The sequence below is a fragment of the Suricata suricatta genome, chromosome 9 (genome assembly GCF_006229205.1).
Source record: "Suricata suricatta isolate VVHF042 chromosome 9, meerkat_22Aug2017_6uvM2_HiC, whole genome shotgun sequence".
NCBI lineage: Eukaryota > Metazoa > Chordata > Mammalia > Carnivora > Herpestidae > Suricata > Suricata suricatta.
In genome coordinates this window covers 13,096,665-13,120,747 of record NC_043708.1, presented here as the reverse complement: position 1 = coordinate 13,120,747, position 24,083 = coordinate 13,096,665, and the positions used below count along the sequence as shown (strand labels likewise).

Sequence of the window (24,083 nt, the reverse complement as noted above, 5' to 3'; positions counted from 1 at the left end):
CTTAATCATGTTTTTCTCCCGCGGATGCCAGGTTGTGCTTAAGAAAAGAGCCCTTTCGGAAAACTTGAGCTTGATAGAAGCACTGGTATCAAAATGAGAGGAATTTCATTATGAAATCCTTTTTAATTAATACTGTGTGGATACTCTGGAATACTGAAAACAAGCTGAAGGCTGAAGAGGGAGGGGGGAGGGGAAGGGGGGTGATGGTCATGGAGAGGGACACTTGTGGGGAAGAGCACTGGGTGTTATATGGAAACCAACTTGGTAATAAACTAATTAATTAAAAAAATACGGCGTGGATAGCTGTAAACTGGAGTTTTGAGCAATGGTGAGTAACTCCACCATTCAAGGGGAGTGAGTACCCCTAGAATGTTCTGTCTGAATTGGTAGAGCACCTGACTGAAAGAATGAAAGTCAATGAGAATCAAGAGGAAAAACGTAATGAGCAGAGCAAAGGTGCTGCTGAGGGGAGAACATGGTCTTGAGGAGTTTAGTAACAAGACAAATGAGTGCTAATGTGTCTGCAAAGAGAAAATTTGGGAAAATTCACAGCAAATGATGAAAACATTTGTGAACCAAAAAAGATCTGTTCTTTTTATAATATGGTTAATTCACCCCGTAGTGTACTTTGCTGCCGTTTATAATTACAGTTGACCTTGGACAACATGGGTTTGCACAGTGCAGCTCTCTTTACATGCAGCTTTTCAAAAAGCGGTAACAGCAAAAGCACAAGGCATTAGTTTATGATTGCCCACCGCAGTCTCCATGGAGTCCAGCTGAAGGTGACAGGTTCGGGGGTCTCCCTTGCTGCCCACAAGGGCCATCAGTAGCCTGCCGGGGGTCCCAAGACTGAGGCAGAGGAAAGCTCCCAGAGGGCAGGCACAGTGGTGTGCAGGGAGCTTCAGGCCCTAGGGGTCCCCATCCCCCAGAGTCCTCTGTGTGCTGGGCTTCCCAGGTGCACTGGGGTGGCTGTGAGCCTTGGGCCCCTCCCTGTGGGGGCCCCTTGACTAAGCACCTCCTGGCTGCCGGGTGGCCCTCATGTGTGGACACAACTGGGATGGTGACAGGCCGATGGCACACCCCCAGGCAGGTGAGGCAGCTGTGTCTTTTCTGAGTCAAGGCCACCAGGCTGTAGAACTTCACCATCCCCCCAGGTCAGGCCCACGGCTGCCCTCAGTCCAGCCTGGCCTGACTGTACACAGACTGTTTTCAATAAACAGAGATACTGGAAATATATTTTCTTCCTCCTGATTTTCTTAAAAAAATTTTTTTGGGATGTTTATTTATTTTTGAAGGAGAAAGAGACAGAGCATGGGCAAGGGAGGAGCAGAGAGATACAGAATCCAAAACAGGCTCCAGGCTCTGAGCTGCCAGCACAAACCCGGACGTGGGGCTCGAACTCACAAACTGTAAGATCATGACCTGAGCCGAAGTTAGAAGCTTAACTGACTGAGTCACTCAGGTGCCCTCCTTCTGATTTTCTTAATCACATTTTCTTTTTTTCTAGGTTACTTTATTGTAAGGATACAGTATATATTACATACAACATACAAATACGTGCTCATTGACTGTTTATGTCAGGGGTCAGGCTTCCGGTCAGCGGTATCTGAAAACCCCACGTTGTTATGGGGCCAACTGTATTTGTATATTAGAAGGCTTAAAAGGGAATTTTATAAAATATAATGTACATTCTTGATTTTTAATTTCTGAAGACTAAGCAAAACAAAAACCCTAAAATAAAAAACCAATATTGTTCTTAATGGAGGTACAGATATTAGTGGCATGTTTCCTAAAAGCAAAGTCAAAACAAAGATACTCTATCAGACAGGTTACTTAATAAACTGTTAGAGGGTCAGGGTGATAAGGCGGGAAAACCAAGTAAGAAAAATTAAAAAGAGGGGCGGCTGGGTGGCTCAATGGGTTAAGCATCCGACTTCAGGTCAGGTCATGATCTCACAGTTTGTGGGTTCGAGCCCCGAGTTGGGGTCTATGCTGACTGTTAGCTCAGAGCCTGGAACCTCTCCGGATTCTGTGTCTCCCTCTCTCTCTGACCCTCCCCTGCTTATGCTGTCTTTCTCTCTCAAAAACAAATAAAAACATTAAAAAAAAAGAAAAATAGAAAGAGACATCGCTACTTGCTGAAGTTATGATTATATAAATGCAAGAAACTGAAAGAATTCTACCAAAAATATCAGAAATGAAAGAATTCAAGAATATTTATTGCATAAAACCTGTTCCAAAATAACAAGTAGCATTCCTTCTTAGCAATGACAACTATTAAATTTTCATTCCAAAAATCGATTTCCCTTTTAACAAGGACAAAATATATCTGTACTTAAAACACAGTTGTTGAGGACAACTTGGTCACCAACCTAAGGTGAACTATACTGGCCCAACATAAATAGAAGAAAACATAAATAAATATATTGTAAACAGGGCAATAGTTCAAGTTAATTCATATATTTAACATTTCCCCCAATAACAAGAGGATAATTTGTTACATAAAAACTAAAAACCTTCCCAGAGATTAATTTTGACAATGAATGGGGGTGGGCGGGTGAAGCGAGACTTGCTTTAGGAATATCAGATTGTGTCGTAAAGCAACCCACAACGGATGTACATTGCTGACTTCAGAAACCAGGGAACCAGGGCGCCTCGGTGGCTCTGTTGGTTAAGTATCTGACTTTGGCTCAGCTCATGATCTCACGGTTCGTGGGTTTGAGCCCCATGGCCGGCTCTGGGCTGACAGCTTGGAGCCTGGAGCCTGGAGCCTGCTTTGGCGTCTCCCTGTCTGTCTGCCCCTCCTCAACTTGATCTCTGTCTCTGTATCTCTCTCAAAAATAAAATAAAACATTAAAAAAAATTAAAAGAGGGGCGCCTGGGTGGCTCAGTCGGTTGGGCGTCCAGCTTTGGCTCAGGTCTTGATCTCACGGTTTGTGGGTTCGAGCCCCATGTCGGGCTCTGTGCTGACAGCTAGCTCAGAGACTGGAGCCTGTCTTCGGATTCTGTATCTCCCTTTCTCTCTGACCCTCCCCAACTCACACTGTCTCTCTCTGTCTCTCAAAAATAAATAAAAAACAGAAAAAAAATAAAAAGAAAAAGAAAACAGGGAACTAAGTAGAGAATTTTGAAATAGCCTCTAAGTTATATGAGAATTTAGTACAGGGCAATCTGAGTGCAGCAGAAAAGGAGAGCTGCTGAGGTTATTCCTTAATAATATTATGAAATATAAACTTAAACTCTTACTTTACACTGAACAAAATTATAAAGCCCTAATAAAATTATAGTGGAGAAAAACTTCCCATACAATTTCCCAAATTTAGAATAAAACAGGAAATCTAAGTGGTGACTTAGATTTACTGTTTAAGAAACAAGAAAAATTATAAACAAGTGGTAGCTGGGGTGGGAGTAAAAAAACTAAGATAAAAGGTAAATATTGATATGGAACTGTTTTGTGATAAACATTGTGCACCAATTTTGACATCTACATTATGTAAAAAGCTCTTACAAATTTGTAAGAATGAGTCAACATTTCCAACGATAAATGGCCAAAAGTACAAAAGAAAAAAAAATTAAGTATACTAAATTTAAGTCAATGTTCAACTTGCCAACTTGCCACGTGAGTGAAATAAAATTGTAATGTAACACTCTACACTCACCAAAATAGCAGAAACAAAGACAAGTGATAAAGTCTGGGGTTGGCAAGCCCCCTGGGGACAGATTACTATTACACAAGGACAGTGTTTCCAACTCTTCCAGGGGCATCCGACAAGAGGTAACCACAACTACGTACACACAAAAGTCGATACTCTTTGACCCTCTAAGCCCATTTCTGAAAATCCTATTTCTGTGTATCCAAAGAAAAACATTAAAAAAAAACTTCTGCTCTTCAAAACATACTGGTAAGAGAGTGAAATGCTAAGCCACAGACTAGAAGGAAATCTTTGCAAAGCAAAGCATGTACCTGATAAAGTAATATATAAAGATTTCTCAAAATGCAATAACGAGAAAGCAAACAACACAACGATAAATGGGCAAAAGACTTGAGAAGACACTTCAATGAAGAAGATATATGGATGGGAATAAGCATATGAAAAGATTTTCAAAGCCATGAGTCATTACGAAAATATGACTGGAAACCATAATGAGGTAAACACTGCAAGCCTATAAAAATGACGAAATTTACAAAGAGCAACCGTGGATGAAGAGATAGGGAAGCTAGAAGTCTCGCTCTCTGCTGGCGGAACTGAAAACACTTTAGAGAAGTTTAGCAGTTTCTTAAAAAATTCAACATACAAATGGATTAAAGACCCACATGTGAGACCTGAAACCATTAAACTCCTAGACAAGAAACGGAGTAATTTCTTTGACATCAGCTGTAGAAACATGTTTCTAGATGTCTCCTCAAAACAAAAGCAAAAAGAATCCAGTGGGACTACATGAAAATAAAAAGCTTTTGCACAGTGAAGGAAGCCAGCAACAAAATGAAAAGGCAACCTACAGAACCGTAGAAAATATTTACAAATGATGTATCTGACAAGGGGTTAATATCCACTATATGAAGAACTTGTACACCAACACCCCAAAACAAATAGATGGGCAGAGGACCTGAATAGATATTCTTCCAACAAAGACACACAGATAGCCAAAAGACACGTGAAAAGAGGCTCAACATCATTAATCAGAAAAATGCAAATCAAAATCACGATGAGATATCATATCACATCCGTCAGATGGCTAAAATCAAAACCAGAAGAAATAACAGGAGTTTATAAAGATGTGGAGGGGGGAAAAACCCCCTCATGCACTGTTGGTGGGAATGGAAACTGGTGTACCCACTATAGAAAACAGTCTGGGGGTTCCTCAAACATTAAGAATTGAAATACCAGGGGCGCCTGGGTGGCTCTGTCAGTTAAGCGTCTAACTCCGGCACAGGTCGTGATCTCACAGGTCATGGGTTGGAGCCCTGTGTCGGGCTCTGTGCTGACAGCTTCATATTCTGTGTTTCCCTCTCTATCTCTTTGCTCTTCCCCTGCTCACGCTGTGTCTGTCTGTCTGTCTGTGTCTATCTCTCTCAAAAATAAATAAACATTAAAAAATTTTAAAGAAAGAATAGAAACACCGAACAATTCAATAACTCCACTACTAGTTATTACCCAAAGAAAATGAAAACACGAATTTAGAAAGATACATGCTCCTCTATGTTTATTGCAGCCTTGTTTACAACAGCCAAGATATGGAAGTAGCCCAAGTGTCCACTGATAGATGAATGGATAAAAAAGATACGTATGTATGTACACACACACACACACACACACACACACACACACACACACAGGAATATTACTCAGCTATGAAAAAAATGAGATCTTGCTAACTGTAATGACATGGATGGAGCTAGAGCATATAATGCTAAGTGAAATAAGTCAACCAGAGAAAAACAAATACCATATGATTTCACTCATATGTGGAATTTAAGAAACAAGACAAATAAAAAAAAAGAGAGAGAGACAGACAGACTTTTAAATACAGAGAACTAGTGGTTGCCAAAAGGGAGGTGGGTGTGGGGATGGCCGAAATAGACAAAGGGGATGCAAAGGTACCAACGTCCAGTTCTAAAATAAATAAGTCATGGAGACGAAAAGTACAGCATAGGAAATACAGTCAATAAGATCGCTATGACAGTGTTGTCTGGTGACAGATGGTGACTACACATATTGTCCTGAGTAACGTATAGAATTGTTGAATCATTATATTGTACACCTGAGATTAACAGAACACTGTATGCTAACTATACTTTGATTAAAATAAATATATAATAAAATAAAAATATATAAAATTAAATAAAAGGTTTTAAAAAGTTCAACATAGACCTTCCATAGAATCCAGCCATTCTATTCCTAGGTATTTAGCCAAGGGAAAAGAAAGCTCATAGCTGTTCAAAGACTTGTGTGCAGATGTTCATAACAGCTTTGTTTATGACAGTCAAAAACCAAAACAATCTAAACGTCCATTATAGATAAATAAACTGTGGTATATTGACGCCGTGGAATGCTACTCAGTCATTAAAAGGGAACAAACCACTGTTACACTCTATAAAATGGATAAATCCCAAAGTAGAGTACGTATTGTGTGGTTCCATTTATAGAACATCCTAGAAAATGGCAACTAGTTTGCATTGACAGAAAGCAGTTCGGTGGTTGCCAGTAGAGGGGAAGCAAGGGGTGGGAACAAGTGCAGAGTACGAGGAAACTTGTGATGGTGACGGGCATCTTCATGGTCTTGACTCTAGTGATGTCATTTTGACGGGAGTGAATACATGTCAAAAATGATTAAACTGCACACTTTAAATATGTATAGTTTATTGCATGTCAGTTATATTGCAATAAAGATGTGGAAAATGCTTTAGGTAGAAAACCGTGGATACCATCATCTTTTATAATGGCAAAGACCCGGGAGGAAATCTGTATGTCCACCAAGGAGGAAATCTGTATGTCCACCAAGAGGAATACAGGTCTGTAAATGACTCATCACTTTACCATGGAGCTTTTCCGTTACTAAACATAACATATGTGAAGGTCGTAGTGATATAAACTTCCTCAGAGGAGAACATGAAATGATATACACAGTATTATTATAACTATACAAAATCCTGTGATTCCATGTGGCTAAACACTGGAATAGGACACAGAGAAACCCTAACAGTTTAAAGTAAGGGGATCAGAGATATAAACATGGAGTTGTTAGCATAGTTTTTTTTCCAAAAAGAGTCACGTTGGCCTGTTTTTTTTTTTTTTTTAGAGTTTTATTAACATCTTTCTAAAGCTTTCTTAAAAGTATTGGGAAGTCCTGGCACTAAGGATACAAAGTAACTAAAGGAAATGCAAATGTGGAATTCTCCAGCAAAATATTAATTATGTGCCTCGCTCCTTTCTCTTTACACTCTCTCCACGGGCTCTCTGCGCGTTCCGTCCGCACACGAGGGCTGTGCTGATCTTTCACTCCCAGGCCACTGCGCTGTTCAGGTCCCTGCCCTCCTCTCCCCAATTCTGCACACTAATACTCGGTCTCCACGCTGCCATCAAGACAGACGACATCATGTATTTCCCTCATAAACCCTGTGAGAAGATTCCCACTCTGCCCACGTAATACAGTTAACTCCGTCACAAAAGTCTCTCAAGGCTACTGCAATCTCTACTTCCAGCCTTACTTCCAATATTATTTCCTTACACCCAAACTCCAGCTTCTTATTTGTCGGGTCTTAATCTATGCACCACCCTAGGTCCTGGGAGTGTAAAAATGAAAAAGACTGTGTGCGGTGGTGAATTTTATGTGTCCACTTGGCTAGGCTATGATGCCCAGATGTGTGGTCAGACACCCGTCTACACGTCGCTGACATGAAAATGTGTAGATGGGATTCATCTGCACATCAGTGGACTTCGAGTAAGGCGGATTGTTCTCCATAACGTGGGTGAGCCTCGTCCAAACAGGTAAAGACCTTAAGAGCAGAGAGTGAGGCTTCTGGAAGAAACAGCAGCCCTTCTTCAAGATTCCTTCAAGAAACCATGGCTGAGTCTCCGATGAGTAGCCTGCCCTACGGACTTTGGACTCACCAGCCCCCCAGTTGTGTGAGCCGCTTCCTTAACATAAATCTCTCTCCCCTTAAATAGGTATCCTGTTCTGTTTTCCTGGAAATCTCTAATACCATATGACTCCTACACTTATGGAACCCAGAGGCTAACCCAGGAAGTAGGACTATAACCAAATAATCAAATCCAACTTGGAGGGTGCCAGCCCTTCCCCCATAAACAATGAAAAAAAGAATTTTTTTATTGGCTTTCAGAAATCGAACAGGGAACAAAACCTATTACCCTTGAGAAGAAAAACGAGTGAGAAGCACCACATGAGGACCTGGCTCTCTGCCTAGAGGTACGTTCTGGACTGAGGTACTGGGAAGGAAAACGCAAGCAGGGGACGGTGGGTTACCTGAGTTGAGATGGGAAGCATGCCATTTTATTTTCACTTTTTTTTTTTTTTGATAGAGAGAGCCAGAATGAGCCAGGGAAGGTCAGAGAGAGAGGGAGACACAGAATCTGAAGCAGGCTCCAGGCTCTGAGCTAGCTGTCAGCACAGAGCCCGACACAGGGCTTGAACCCACAAACCGTGAGATCATGACCTGAGCCGAAGCCGGACGCTTAACCGACTGAGCCACCCAGGTGTCCCAAGCATGCCATTTTTTGACATTCTCTCCTCTATATGACAAAATCATTTCCAGCAATAATCACGTAACAATCATTCTCTAGTTTTAAAACAAACTATTAACAGTAAAAAAATAATAATAAATATCACTCTACAAAATATTATTCAAATTTAGTAAAATAAAATAGTTCAGGTACAACTGAAAATTTATGCACAACAAACATAAATGTGATGGCTCGCATTTCCCACTCTTTCACATTTACGCACAAATTTCATCTCCTACGCAGGCACATAATAGGACAGATTTTAATAACTCAAATAGTTTCTTTGTCTTTATAGCCATGTGCTATCACTGTTGTCACCAAATCCATTTTTAAACATGGGAGTTTCTTGTACCGTAGGAGACAGAAACACAAACTGTAGTTGAAGCCAGTTCAAATGATTCTGAACTGTGCTAAATGCACTCTCTAAATGAACACCTGTTGCTATTTAATACAGTGATGAAATAATAATGTGCAATTTAAAGTTCATAGATGTATTTTTAAAACTCAAAAGGAACCTCCGGAGTTGTTTGGAACATAATCTAACAAAAGTCCTGCCCCCCGCCTCCCATCCCCGCCAGTAGTATTTTATCACTGATTACTCGGAATTGCAGAGAAATGGTGATAACTAGAAGAGGATAGACTTTTAGTTATTTTTACAGTTATTTTAAAAGTATCTTCAGACAGCATACCTCCAAACTTCTAGCACCTTAGGCTGGACTGCTCTCTCCACCCCACCTTCGGTGCACCCCTGGTTGAGGTGGCCAAGGGTCTGAAATCTGTGGGGTCGAGGACTGCAGGGAAAGAGATATACAGAAAAAGAACTCCAGAAATCGGCATGGGTTTCCCTTAAGCTTAGCTGAATGCACCCTGTGGACAGAAAGGGTGAAAATCCACTGGCTTGGGAAAGACATTTACAGCTGGACCTCCTCTAGGCCTCACAGAGGATTAGTGCGTGTTGGGGTTCCCACCAGTGAGACTGGAGTGATCTTGTTAGACACCTTGGTTACTGAGTAAACCCAAAAATAACCATACCTCAGGATTAGGTCTCAATTAGTATCAAAGCTTATAAATAGGCCTTGAAGATAAAGCTGATTTACAAGAGGATTTAAAGCCTGCCAGAACAAGTTTGAATGCTCTTTAAAAGAACACCTCAGAGGCGCCTGGGTGGCTCAGTTGGTTAGGCGGTCGACTTCAGCTCAGGTCATGATCTCGTGGTTTGTGGGTTCAAGCCCCACATTGGGCTCTGTGCTGACAGCTCAGAGCCTGGAGCCTGCTTCAGATTCTGTGTCTCCCTCTCTCTCTGCCCCTCCCCTTCTCGCACTCTGTGTCTCTCTCTCAAAATAAAATAAAGACATTAAAAAAAAAAAGGCCTCAAACTCTTGACTCTTAACAGCGTAACATTCATACTGTGGTAGACAGAATTTTTAGGAATGGCACCTCGAGATTCCATACTCTCTAGTTCCCAGAACTTATGGATGTGAGGTAATGGGATGTGATATCACTCTTGTGATTGTCACATTATTTAGGCGAGATAAGCCAGCTTGACTTAAACTAATCCCATGAGCCATTAAAAGCAGAGAGCTTTATCCAGCTGGAAGCAAAAGAGGAGGTCAGAGAGACTCAAAGCACAGGAAGTCTCTAACACCGCCCCGCTGCTCTGAAGACAGACAGGGCCATGTGGAAAGGCATCAGGTGTTCTTGAGGAGCAGAGAGTAGACCCTGGCTGCGAACAAGCAAGAAAAGGAGGACCTCCAACCTGCAACCACAGGCAAATGGATTCTGCCAACAGCTGAGTGAGTCGGGAAGCAGATTCTTTCCAGGAGCGTCCAAGTAAGAGCCCAATCCAGCCAGCACCTTGATTTTATCTTTCGGAGACCCCAGGCAGAGAGCCCAACTGAGCACACCAGACTTAAGACCTCTACAACTGCGGGGCAAAAATTGGTGCTGTTGTAATCTGGTAATCTTGTGGCAAGTTGTCTAGACAGTGATAGAAAGCTAATAAAACAATGCTAAAATCAAATAAAAACATTGCTATATATGCTATACATGTATAGCATGCTAAGAAATGGAAAATGTGACCCATAAGCAGGAGACAAGTCAGTCCGTAGAAACAGAACCAGCAGGGGCGCCTGGGTGGCTCGGTCGGTTAAGCCTCCGACTTCAGCTCAGGTCCTGATCTCACAGTTTGTGGATTCGAGCCCCGTGTCGGGCTCTGTGCTGGCAGCTCAGAGCCTGGAGCCTGCTTCCGATTCTGTATCTCCCTCTCTCTCTGATCCTCCCCTGCTCATGATCTGTCTCTGTCTTTCAAAATTAAATAAATGTTAAAAAAAAAAAAAAGGAAGAAACAGAACCAGGAACACCAAAGATCAAGAAATTAGTAGACACAAACTTTTAATTATAAGTATGCTCCAAGATTTTTTTAAAAGCATGACCATAATGAAGAGAGAAATGGAAGTTACAAAAACGAACCAAATGAAATTTCTAGAGATGAAAGTTTAATACATTAGTGGCTGGTGGGGCAATATCGAATGGTCTAACATATGAGTAACTGGAGTACCACAAAACAGGAGAGGAAAAACATTGTTAAAGGATGACGGCTATATTTGTCCAAATTTGATGAAAACTAAAATCTCACAGATCCAAGAAGCTAAACAAATCCTAAGCAGGATAAGGAATACTATAAAAAGGAACACCAAAACCAAAATGTTCAAAACAAACAAAATTTTAAGAGCAGTCAGAGAAAAAGACACATACGTTCACAGAAAAAAATACATAAAAATCAGCAGCTTAGCACATTTACATTTAATGTAATTATCTATCAGAAATAGAAACCAGTTAAAAAACTTTAAAGTGCTGAAAGAAAATATCCTTCAAAAATGAAAGTAAAATTAGAAAGATTTCAAACAGAAGGTGAAAAAAATTGTCACCAGGAGATATGAACTACTAGAAATTTTAAGGAAGCTCTTTAAGGCTTACAAAAAGTAATACTAGTGGAAAACGGGGCCTACACATAGAAAAGAAGAAAGCTATTAATAAAGGTAAGAAAGGAGAAAAAAAGAAAACTAAAGACAAATAGAAGAAACACTAAACAAATATAAAGATGGCAGGCTGAAACCCAACCAGATGGATAATTACATTAGATGTAAATATGCTAAATGCTCTAATTAAAAAGCAGAGATAGTCAGGCTGAATAAAAAAGTTAGACTCAAGATTACCCTATTCTTGGGAACTTTGAAATATATAAATTAGTTAATAGCAAAAGAATAAAAAAACATATCATGACAAAAAAAACGGAGTAACTGGGGCACCTGGTTGCTCAGTTAAGCACCCAACTCTTTTTTTTTTTTACTATTAATTTCTTTATTTATTTTGAGAGAGACAGAGTATGAGAAAGGATGGGAGCAAGTAAGGGAGGAACAGAGAGGAGGAGAGAGAGAGAATGCCAAGCAGGCTCCACGCTGTAAACGTAGAGCCCAAAGCAAGGCTGGATTCCATGACCCCAAGATCATGATCTGAGTGGATATCGAGAGTCAGAGATGCTCAACTGACTGAACAATCTAGGTGCCCCTGTCCCACTCCTGATTTCAGCTCAGGTCATGATCTCATGGTCATGGGGTCAAGCCCCATGTGGGGCTCTGCACTGACAGCATGGAGCCTGCTTGGGATTCTTTCTCTCCCCTCTCTGCCCATACCATCGCTCACCCACTCATGCTCTCGGGGGGGGGAAAAAAAAAAAGGAGTGACTACAGCAGTATCACTTCAGAACAAGGAATTAAACTGTCAGGGATAAAGAGATGTTTCATAATGTTAAGACAGGAATCAATTAATCAAGAAGACATAGTAATCCTAAATGTATATGTACCTAATAACAGAGCTTTAAAAATACACAAAGCAAAAACTGAGAAACAGACAAATCTATTATTATAGGTGACTATTTTAATATTACTCTTTCAGTAAATGATAGAAATTTTTTTTCCTCAAGTTTATTTTATTTATTTTTGAGAGAGAGAGAGAGAGAGAGGGAGGGAGGGAGGGAGACAGAGAGAGGGAGAGAACACACAGGCAAGGGCCAGAGAGAGAGAGAGAGAGAGAGAGAGAGAGAGAGAGAGAATCCCAGGTAGGCTCTGAGCTGTCAACGCAGAGCTTGACACAGGGCTTGGTCCCACAAACCATGAGATCATGACCTGAGCTGAAATGAAGAGTCAGATGCTTAACCCAGTGAGGCACTCAGGTGCTCCAAAAAAGAAAGTTTTAAATCTTACACCAGAAGACTAAAATCAGTGACTGAAATATCTGTTTTAAGAAGCCATAGAAAGAGCAAGTAAACCAAAATAAACAGAAGGAAATAAATAGAAGTACACCAAAATAAATAGAAAAGCAAAACTTAATGATCTAGAAAATAGAAAAATAACACAGAAAATAAATGAAACCAAAGAAGTTTCCTTAAGAAGATCAATAAAATTGCTAAACTTCTAGCTGGATTGATCAGAAGGAACCCCGCCCCCCCAAATGACCTCTATCAGGATTGATAGTCAGGGGCAGATCCTACAGTCATTAAAGATATTATGAGACTATCATGTATAGCTTGTGCTAATAATTTTTAATGTAGATGAAATGGACAAGTTTCTTATTCTTTAACGGTGCTTGAAAAAATGAGAGAGAGAAAGTAAGAAGAAAGTGCAGTCTGAAGTAAATATGGCCAAACGTGAATACCTGTTAAATTTGGTTGGCAGGTTGATTGTGGGATTTTCTGCATACTTGAGATGCTTTGTAACTAAAACTTTAAATTAATCAATGAAAAATTATTTCCCAGGATCATTCGATCAATAAATATTTACTGATCATCTACAATGTGATGGATCTTAGATAGATAGCTCCCGGCTAACACATTAGCCAACAAGTCAGAACAGTCTCTGCCGGATGGAGAACAGTTTGGGGGAGGGGTGCACACACAAGTACACACAAGAGATGCGTACAGACTGAGGCAAGTGCTATATAAGGTGCTTTGGTCGCTATAAAGATGAATATTCAGAATGGGGGACTGAAGAGGGGAGGCCACTGCAAACACCAGGGGAGGAAAGGAGTGGCTCATGTAGGGTAGTGGCGGTGGAGAGAGACAAATAGAATCATTTGAGATTCGCCATTTATGGCCTGAGCTTGGTGTTTAAAGACTTGAGTTTGTCTTTTCTTTTCCCCCTAGGAACACACAGGCCAGGCAAAAAGAGCCCGTTCCATACTCCTAGTGTCAGGACTACTACAACGTGGCCTCAAGGTACTTGCTACAGAAGCGCTGCACATCACCATCCACCTCAAGGGGCTGACGGATCGATGCCATCGCAGGACCCAGATTACTGACATTCCACATTGCACCGCTGACTGGCTCAGCTTGGCATTCAGGGCCCACGATGCAACCACACCATCCCCAGACCACCTGGGCCCCCCTATTGGTACCAAGTTGGAATCAGTCAGATTCAGTCGGGAAATAAGAAACACAATAGTTATTTTAGAAGAGGGTTTTCAATATAAGAAATAGTTTAGACATGTACTGGAGGGCTAAAAAGGCAAAAGAAACAATCCAGTTAAAAAAGAAAAGGTTGTAAAAAATGGTAGTAACTATGTTAAATATATTTTTTAATGTTTGTTTATTTTTGACAGAGAGACAGAGCGTGAGCAGGGGAGGGGCAGACACAGAATCAGAAGCAGCTCCAGGCTCTGAGCTGTCGGTGCAGAGCCCCACGCCGGGCTCGAACCCACAAACCGTAAGATCATGACTGAGCTAAAGCTGGACACAACTGACTGAGCCACCCAGGTGCCCCCAAAATGGTAGTGACTATGAATCCATGAAGCCTCCACTCTGCTCAGGGCTGAAGAAACAAAGAGACGGACCTAGAAGGCTGGCGGAGGGTCCAGGGAAGCTGGGGTGCAGCCCACTGCAGAGGGTGCTGGGAGCCGCAGCTGGTATCTCTGAGGCTGCTGGCTGGGAACCTGGGGGAACCTAGAACCACCTACAGGTGTGGAGTGAAGAATGGTTGTCGGGGCGACCCAGCAGAACTGAGAGCGCTGACAGGAAGGGGCCACGCTTCCCCTCCAGCCACCCGGCGTTCTCTGCAGCCCTCGGAGCCCCCTACAGGGTGAGGCCAGCTGCTAACGGAGACAGGTGCTTTCCAGGGTCCGGTTCCAGTCTTGCCAGGCAGGGGGCTTGGAAGGGCCGGTCTGGGGCGGAGAAACCACAGCTTCGCAACTAGCACACGGTGCTTTTCTGCGCTCATGACTCATGAAACAAGATGTTCATTCTTCAGGTGCACCTTCACAGAAACGTTTCCATTAGCACCACAGCCCCCTGTGAGACACTAGCTCCGTTTTCCAGGACATGTGGTCACCCTCACGTGGGTTAAAGTCGTTTGGGGTACAGGACTTTGTAATTCCATGCCTGGTACTGACACTATACATTTTTACGCAAAGCAACTTCGTAGCTATTTGCATCAGATTGCAAAAGTTGTGTTTTAAAAAATGTTATTATATATATATATATATATATATATATATATATATATGTAACCTGAGATGTATATTTATGATCTCCAAATATGTAACCACTTACTGTATTGCTTTTAAAATGATTTTTAAAGGCCTGTATATTAAAGTGATTTTTAAAGTCTTGTCTACAATGATAGCCAATATTTTGCAGTTATGAGTTTACAACACCCGGCACAAAAACTAGATCTGTGTTAACTTTCATTCTTCCTGTTTGCCAGTTTCATCAGATGATCTCTGCAGGCATCAGAACCTCACACTGCTGGAGTCTGTTTCAGGCTCAACTACTATTTTCTTTTTATTATTTTATTTTATTTTGAGAGAGAGAGAGAGAGTGAGCGCGCGAGAGTGAGCAAGCAAACGGGGGAGGGGGAGAAAGGGCCCATGAGAGAATCCCAAGCAGGTTCTGCACTGTATGTATAGAGCCCGATGCTGGACTTGAACCCACAAACATGTGAGATCATGACCTGAGCCAAAATCAAGAGTCAGACGCTTAACCAACTGAGCCACCCAGGCACCCCATTTGGTTTTGTTTTTAAAATAAAGTTACTGAGAGCATGTCTAGTAGTCTGAGAAACTTTGTAAGAGAATTAACACTTACAAAGAGAATTAATTCTTATTTTATATTCAGTTCCATGAGGCAATGCTGCTTAAATTCTCTGTGGTGAAGGACCCTTTTAAAATTTTTCCAGTCTGCTGCAAACTGATACTTTGTAAAAATTAATAAAAATGAATTATTAGAAAAACAAAATTAAAAAAAGACATACAAGATAAAAGCTGCAACTTCGTGTTATTAGTTTAACAAACAGGAAATTACAGTGCAATAAATATTAACCAGGGTAAACATAATATAGAGAAAAAGAAAGAAGTAGGAAAATTGTGCATGTTGTTGATCTGCTCAAAGTATGCATACGGGCCACGGCTCACTATTAACACTTGTAGCTTTTTTTTTCATCTTGAAGGAAACATGAATCCCCATATTAAATGGTTATAGGCACAGTCTGAATGAACAGTTATAGAAATATTTAAAGTTTTTAGTGTGGCAAACCCAGACTTGCTTCTTGATTAATAATTAATCTCAGATTACCAAGACTACTAGCAGGAGATAATGTAGATTTAAACCATTTCTATGTTTTATTTTGATAATAATTAAGAAAAAGGAGGGAGGAGAGGCTAAGTAGGAGGAGATATTGCAGTCTCACAGAATGGAGTAAAAGACCTCAGAGCAATTTTAATAAAGGCAGTTTATTCCCTTTTAAATTTTATCTAAAATGAAGGAAGTGCTGCTATGTTTTCAGAGTCCTTTAAATACTTAAATAGAAGTCAGTTCCAGCAATGTATCTGTAAGTTACAGTTACATTTAAATCACTTTTGATGAAAGAAATGGATTCTGGATCCATGAATTTTTTAGGCACAGTTCTTCTTTTGATGGAAAAGAAAATTTTAAATGCTTTATCAAACTTTAAGGTGTTTTGTGATAGTTTTTCACAGATGTACAATATCCAGACCATCACCTACACCATTGATAATTGTTAAATTATGGAATATATGTCATAATAATCTGTAGAAACTGTTCTTCCAAGCCTCAAACTTGCGTTTTTGCCCTTTGATCTTATCTTGAAAACCTTGGGGCATCTCTTCTTTGCATGGGAGGGGAGATCATTAAAAGTCACTGAAGAGCTTTAAGCAACCCTGCTTGTCCAATTCACATTTTCAACAAGCCGGGACCAGACGGTCCTCTGGTTTTGTCGAAACGGTGAGTTGTTCAGTAGATCAAACATCCTCAAACATTTGTTCTCTTGATTATCATCATACCTCAGCAGGCCCTAACAGCTCTTCAGGATCTGGTTCCAAAGTAACATATAACATGAGAGAATAAACCAGAATTCAACACACCAACTTTTACCGAATTTCACGACTTTCTGTAGGCCACTATGCCTACTGTTTAGTTCCATCATTCTTCTTTCTCACAAGAGAAACAGTACATTGACTTACATTCTGACGTGAGCCCCCGAATCAGGATAACTCCTCCAGGAGGTTTTCCCACCATCAGAAGATGCTCCGACACAGAACGTGAAGTCCCACATATGTGTTGACAATGTAATCCTTCATCGTGTTATACAGTTCAGACTTAGTTGTGTTTGTCAGCAACAAAGTTGAAAAAAAAGAAATCTCCCTTCCTATTGATATCACCAATAGGGAGATGAGTGGGATTATCCCACTGCAATGAAAAAATATGTTGATAGTTTTAAACGCTCAGTGAGTTTGTCTCTCCTATTATTGGCCAGTTCCTGAATATGCGGAGCGCTGGAGGCCCTGGAAGTGGTACTTGAGTTACTTCTTTGCTGTGGATTCACCCAACATTTCCTTTGATACAGTCTCCACCAAGGTCTTGGCTGCAGTATATACGGATTTTAGTCTTGGCAAGCTGAAATACTACTTATTAAGCCTGAGAAGCCCTAATGTTTATACGTGAAAATATTGAACATCTGCTTCAGTCAGACTTTCAGGCCAATATTCTTTCAAAACATTATTGTGGTCTTAAACTTAATTTTTCTAAGTCAGTGACCCACACGTTTTGATGATTCCATTGCTTTGTAGCCATTACATTGCTATAAATAATTAAACACTATGTTTTCAGGATGTCACCATCAGCGATGGCTATACACAGAACTCTGTAGGTGAGGGACCGTAGTTTCAGGGAAAATACAAGATGAACTCTTGGGTCTTCGGTCCTTCCGAATCACTCCCATTTTTACCATTTGGTTGATACTCTTGCCACATTCAAAAAAGCTAAGTATTTTCTTGCCCCGCCCCCAAACTCTCCCAAGAAAAAACAACAAAAACAACCTCCAGTCAAACTTGTTTTGTCTTCAAAAAATTTAAGGTGAAAAGTAACTAATATAAATTTTACTTTCCTAATTAATAGTGTTAAATCATAAAGTGAAAACTGCTGATTAAAAATGAAAACCTGTAAATATAAGTTGTAAAAATAAATGCCTACATTTTCACAGATTTTTATAAACTTTTGGCGTCCAAGATGACAAATTTAATAAAATGTTACAATATGGTTCTGCTGCACATGATTATTTATTACACAACTTGTACTTCATGGCTCACCATTTGAGCTTGCCAATACTGAAGTGGTCTGTCTAGAGCCTGTTCAGTGAGATGAGTTTACCCTTGGGAACTTGGCCATTGTAATAATTTGAAACTGCTAAGGAAGCTCCTAATGCTTACTCTCAATGTCTACACCCAACTCATCACAGATCAGTAAGGCTTCCCTGGCCAGCACTGATCTGCACACCACAATTTCAGTACACCGTCCAAAGCCCTGGGGATATAGAACCAATGGTATTTGCGAAGGAACTACATCAGGGAGGTGGGACACGGGAGGCAGATAAAGGAAAGGTAGAATTCTAGGAAGCCCTTGGGCAATTTTAGCTTGAGTCAATGGGTAGATGGTGAAGGGATTTAGTGAAATAGGGAGACATATGTTTGAATATGTTAAGTTTGGGATGTTAGGAGTCACCCAGGTGGAGATGGTAAGTATGTGTGAGTCTGGAAGTTAGGAAGAGATCTGGGGATCCTTAGGGGGCTCAGTTAAAAGTCAAACTCTTGATTTAGGCTCAAGTCATGACCTCACAGTTTGGGGGCTTGAGCCTTGTGTCACACTCTGTATCTGACAACGTGGAGCCTGCTTGGGATGCTTTCTCCCTTTCTCTCTGCCCCTCCCTTGCTCATGCCCTCTCTCTTTCTCTCTCTCAAAATAAACTAAAAAAAAAAAAAAAAGCTGGGAAGTGTGCTCTTTATAAATAGCACAGCCAGTGAAGACCTCATAGAGAAGGGGCACTGAGCAAACACTTGAAAGTGCTAGGAAGCAAGCTTTGGGTATATCTAGAGGAAGAGCATTGCTGACAGAAAGCAAAGTATGTGCAAAGGCTCTGAGACAGGAACACACCTACATGAGGAAAAGTGAGAAGGCAAGTGTGGCTGGAGTGAGCAGAAGAGACACAGATGAGGACGGGGTGGTAGTAGGGGAAGATTGTGGGATAGGGGTAGGAGATCACTTAAGGCCTTGTCAACTACAGTAAGGATGACTTTTATGCAAATGAGGTGAGAAGTCACTGGAGGGTTGAGAGCAGAGGAATGGCCTGACCTGATGCATGTTTTTAAAAGATTTTAAAAAATTATCTGGGTGGTTCATTTGGTGAAGCATTTGTCTTCGACTCAGGTCATGATCTCTCAGTTCATGAGTTTGAGCCCCACATAGGGCTCTGTGCTGACAGCTCAGAGCCTGGAGCCTGCTTCAGATTCTGTGTCTCCCTTTCTCTCTGCCCCTCCCCTGTTTGTGCTCTGTCTGTCTGTCTCTCTCTCAACAAATAAACAAACATTAAAATTTTATTTTAAAGATCCCTGTCTTCCCTTGGGTTGAGGACAGGATTGAGAACAAACTCAGGGCAAAGGCAGAAGCACGGGGCCTGGCTGGGAGGCTGAGCTGGCGGCGGCAGCGGCCAGGACAGGGTGCAGCAGGGTGCTGACATGATGGGTATGGAATGGAGGAGAAAGAAGGGAAGTTGGGGTGACGCTGAGGTTTTTGGCATAAGCAACACAAAGGGTGCAGATACCATGAATTAGGATGGAAAGACATTAGGTTTTGACCATGGAGATGCCTATGACATATCCATGCAGAGAGCTGAATAAGAACAGAAAAATAGGAGACCGCCTAGAAGAGACTGAAATGTCATTCCTGGGGACTGGTTAAGTCAGTCACCGCACCAATACCCTGCTGGAGGAACGGCCGAGATGAAGCATGTGATATAATCGTACTGGGATGGAAATTTGTATTATATGGAAAAGCAAGTTGCAGAATGTATGCAGCATTTTAATGAGATTATAAATAATCTATGTAAGTATGTGCACGTATATGTTAGTTTATATGCCCAGAAAAAAATCTGGATATATACACTGCAAACCACTAATTGTATCTATCTGCGGAATGGAATTGGCAAAGGGGAGAATGGAATGTACACATTTTACTTTATTTATTTCTGTATTAGAAGTTTTAAATGAACATTTTTCACATATGTGATATAAAACCTCACAAAGATTGAAAAAAATTTTAGTGTTTTATTTTTTATTTTTATTTGAAATAATTTTTTAACATTTATTTTTGAGAGAGAGAGAGAGAGAGAGAGACAGAGCGTGAGTGGGAGAGGGGCAGAGAGACAGGGAGACACAGGATCTGAAGCAGGCTCCAGGCTCTGAGCTGCCAGCACAGAGTCCGATGCAGGGTTTGAACCCACGAATTGTAACATCATGACCTAACCCAAAGTCAGATGCTCAACTCACTAAGCCACCCGGGTGCCCCCTTACTTAAAAAAAATTTTTTTTAAATGTTTGTTTATTTTTGAGAGAAAGGGAGAGCGGCTAGGTGTGGGGGGGCATGGGAGGGGTGTTGCAGAGAGAGAGGGAGACAGAGAATCCAAAGCGGGCTCTGCCTTGACAGCAGAGAGCCTGATGCAGGCTTCGAAATCACAAACCGTGAGATCATGACCTGAGCCTAAGTCAGGTGTCCTGACTGAGCCACCCAGGTGTCCCTTTACGGTGTTTTAAATGCTGCTTGGTTCATACCCACAGAAACACTGTCAGACGCAAGCACATGTGTTAAGGCTGTTCTCAGAGACAGGTAGAAATGGTCTGATTGCAGCTTTTGTCTGATGCAGCAAGCAGATGGAGATGTGGGGTGACTGGGAAGGGGAGGGGTGACCCAACGCAACCAGAAGGGGAAGAGAGGAAATAAGTCAAGGGACAGGCATGATACAGATATTGAAAACTCAATCTGGGGCAGGACTGAGTCTCTAGACATGTCTTTGTGTGGCTGGCACAGGGTTTATCAATTTCTTTTTTCAAATCTTTATTGAAAGTCTAGTTAGTTAACATACGGTTAAGCTTCAGGTGCAGAATTCTGTGATTCATCACGTACGTACAACACCAGTGCTCATCACAAGCGCCCTCCTTAATGCCCATCACCCATCCGGCCCCTCCCCGCCCACCGCCCCTCCAGCAGCCCTTGGTGTATTCTCTGTCATTAAGAGTCTCTTACGGTTTGTTTTCCCCCTACTCTCTCTTTTTTCCCCCTTCCTCTATGTTCAATTGTTTTGTCTCTTAAATTCCACATGTAAGTAAAATCATATGGTATATTTTTTCCTCTGGCTTATTTCACTTAGTATAATACATTCTAGCTCCACCCACGTCACTACAAATGGCAAGATTTCAATGTTTTTGACGGCTGAGCAATATTCCGTTGTATCTATACACCACATCTTCTTTATCCCTTCATCAGCCGATGGACACATGGGCTCTCTCCAGTCTGGCTCCTGTTGATAGCACTGCTGCGAACATCGATGGGAACGCTCCAGTCTGGCATACGCCCCACCACTTCCCACGACCTCACGGGCAGCCGAGGCCGCGGCCATACGTTTATGTTACTGGAGGCAATGTCTTTCACGGTGCTATACTGACGCCCATCGAGTTCTTTCCTGGGCTACATGCTGCGTTCAGTTCCACCACGTGCTTGTTGTCTTGGGCATGTGGGTAATGCCAGGAGACTGAGAGCATGAGTATTTTCCCCCATGAAACCTGCACGTGTCTCATCTATCTCTCCATCGGCCAGATTCATGTTCTTGGTCATGTCCATAAAACCCGAAGTGGTCACAACATTGCTTTTTTGGTTCATACTAAGACTGTGAACATGTAAACTGTACAAATTGGCAGGCAATGGAGTCCTGACTTCTGATTTAATTTTCACCATTCCTTCTTTCCCTGGACTGATAAGAGTTTTCCTTCTGCTTCAGCACAGAAGTCGTGCAAAGCCACCATGACCCGGTCGTCATTTTGACAATGATGGCAGGGACGGATGGGGTCCTGCCAACACGACGCATGTGCCTGTGCGGCGTCAACCCTGCTCGCAGTCTGAAGGTGGGGGACGGAAACCTTGGCAGGTAAAGACCCAATAAAGTTAAAAATAAGCTCAGCATCTCTTTTGCCAAGCAACTTTCCGCACATTAAATAATATCCATCCTAAGATGACTGTAAGTGGCTATTAACATAATTATTTGTTGAATGAATGAATAAACAAATGAATGCTCTACACGCAGTATCCCTTTATCTCAATGAAAACAGAGCCCTAAATAGACCTCTGTGGAATTCTTTCTTTCAAAGTGAGTTTCAAGATCTAATTATGGCCCCCAGGCCAGCGTTGGGCCCTCAACTTCTGCGTGTGGAACACAAAGCTGAGACCTGGAAGGGAAGGGGCCATCACATTTAACCGCATGTCTCCGGGGGGTGGGGGGGAAACCTCTGAAAATGTTCTCTTTCCAATAATCATGGAATACACATTGCCTTTTAAGATTTGTTTCTCACAATGGCAGAGATCATTTAGTCTGAGAGAACAGAGAGTGGCTTAATTATTTTTTTTCTTTTCTAGATTCTCTGCCAAGAACCACAGAGCAAAATGAAATGACAGTATGGGTAGACAGCTGCTAAGTAATCTCTTTGTTGTATTTCTAATAAGATAGCTACATCATTTCTGTTGCTAACGTATAGCCATATTAGTTCTGAAATAAGCTATTACGGTTTTTTCCCCTCAGTGGACCCCAGTCGCAATAAGTAATACATCATTTATAATTGGAAATGCGTGTCTTTACGAAAAAAGTTTGCTCCTTCTCGCTTAAACTTTTAAAGACTTTTGAATATATTGCTTGAACTTGAAACCAGCAGCTGGATTTGCACATGTAATTTGATACTGACTGAGCACCTTGTACTGAGCACCAGGCTCGGGAAGTATAACGAATAAGAAGAGAAGCAGGTGGGGGCGGACCTCTGAGGGAGACAGCAGAAGGGCGGGGGGGGGGGGGTCAAGGGCAAAGAGCATGTTTAGGAGGAGGTGAGCTTGCATGTGCCAAGTGCTACGAAGAAGAACAACTAAAGCACCGCTCCTTTCAGCAGCAAAGAGGTCACTGTTGAACCTGGTCAGAGTGGTTATGGAGGAGTCCCTGGGGCAGAAATGAGGTCACAGTGGACTGGAAGGGACTTGGATGTGAGAATAGAGGGGTGGGTGGGGCCTAAAGCTTCAGATAGAGAGGCTAGTCTACGGCCATACCACCCTGAGGGCGCCTGAGCTTGTCAGATAGAGAGGCTAACTGATGCACTTGGGCCCACAGGAAGCAGACAGGGGCTGCTGTGGAAGGGTCTATCTGACACTGTGGGGCAGAGGGAACAGCACTTTGGCCACTGTGGCAGGAGGGGAGGACTCCTGTAGTGGCAGGTCAGTGGTGAGTGGTGGGAACCCCATCCTCCTGACCCCACAGTCCTCATCAACAGTGTACACTACAAATGCAGAGGGAGCAGGGAGTGAAAGATATTCTGGCTTTGAGAACTTCAATTTTCTTTCTTTTGTCTAAAGCCTGGATTAAATTTTTTTTTAATGTTTATTTATTTTTGAGAGAGCGAGAGAGAGAGAATGAGTGGGATGGGGGAATACAGACAGGGAGACACAGAATCTAAATCAGGCTCCAGGCTCTGAGCTGTCAGCACAGAGCCTGATGCAGGGCTTGAACTCACGAACTGGGAGATCATGACCTGAGCTGAAGTCGGATGCTTAACTGACTGAGCCACTCAGGTGCCCCTGGATTTTTTTTTTAAGTTTATTTATTTATTTTGAGCTAGAGTTTGCACAGGTGGGGTGGGGTAGGGGTGGGGAGAGAGAGAGAGAAAGAGAGAGAGAGAGAGAGAGAGAGAGAGAGAGAGAGAGAGAGAGAGAGAGAATGAATCCCAAGCAAGGCTCCACACTGTCAGCACAGAGCCCGATGTGGGGCTCGAGCCACAAACTACAAGATCATGACCTGAGCCAAAGTCGAACACTTAACTGACTGAACCACCCAGGCGCCCCCAAAATTTCAGTTTTCTTAACAGATAAGAAGCAAGGCCATTTGCTGAGTGTGACAGGGAAGACAGCGGGGCCGGAGCCTGACAGAAACGGTAAAGGTTTGAAAACCAGGGAAGAGCTGCCTGGAGAATGAAGGGCCCGCGGTGGCGCAGAGGCCCAGCTGGCAGGGACGCGCCTACACTGAGCACCCTGTGTACACCACAGGCGCTCAGGAACCTCAGCGTAAGACGGAAGACAGAGTTGGGCTGAGCCGTGGCTGTGGTTTTGCCAGACTGGAGTGACGGAAGGATGGAGAGCTGGGAAGTTGAGAGCATTGCCAAGGGCCTAGGCCCGAGACGGGGAAGGAAGGCAGCCTC

The 24,083-nt window shown here is 42.2% G+C and overlaps 1 protein-coding gene and 1 long non-coding RNA gene across 5 annotated transcripts in view; one reads left to right on the top strand and one right to left on the bottom strand.

Annotated features, from left to right (window-relative positions):
* Positions 1-24,083, bottom strand: part of EFCAB11 (EF-hand calcium binding domain 11) — a 150,228-nt gene that overhangs the window by 18,217 nt on the left and 107,928 nt on the right. The gene's annotated exons all lie outside the window — the stretch shown is intronic.
* Positions 14,302-22,473, top strand: LOC115300816. Its single transcript, XR_003912865.1, has 3 exons — positions 14,302-14,400; positions 21,640-21,781; positions 22,267-22,473. It is a non-coding gene; the product is annotated as an uncharacterized LOC115300816 (long non-coding RNA).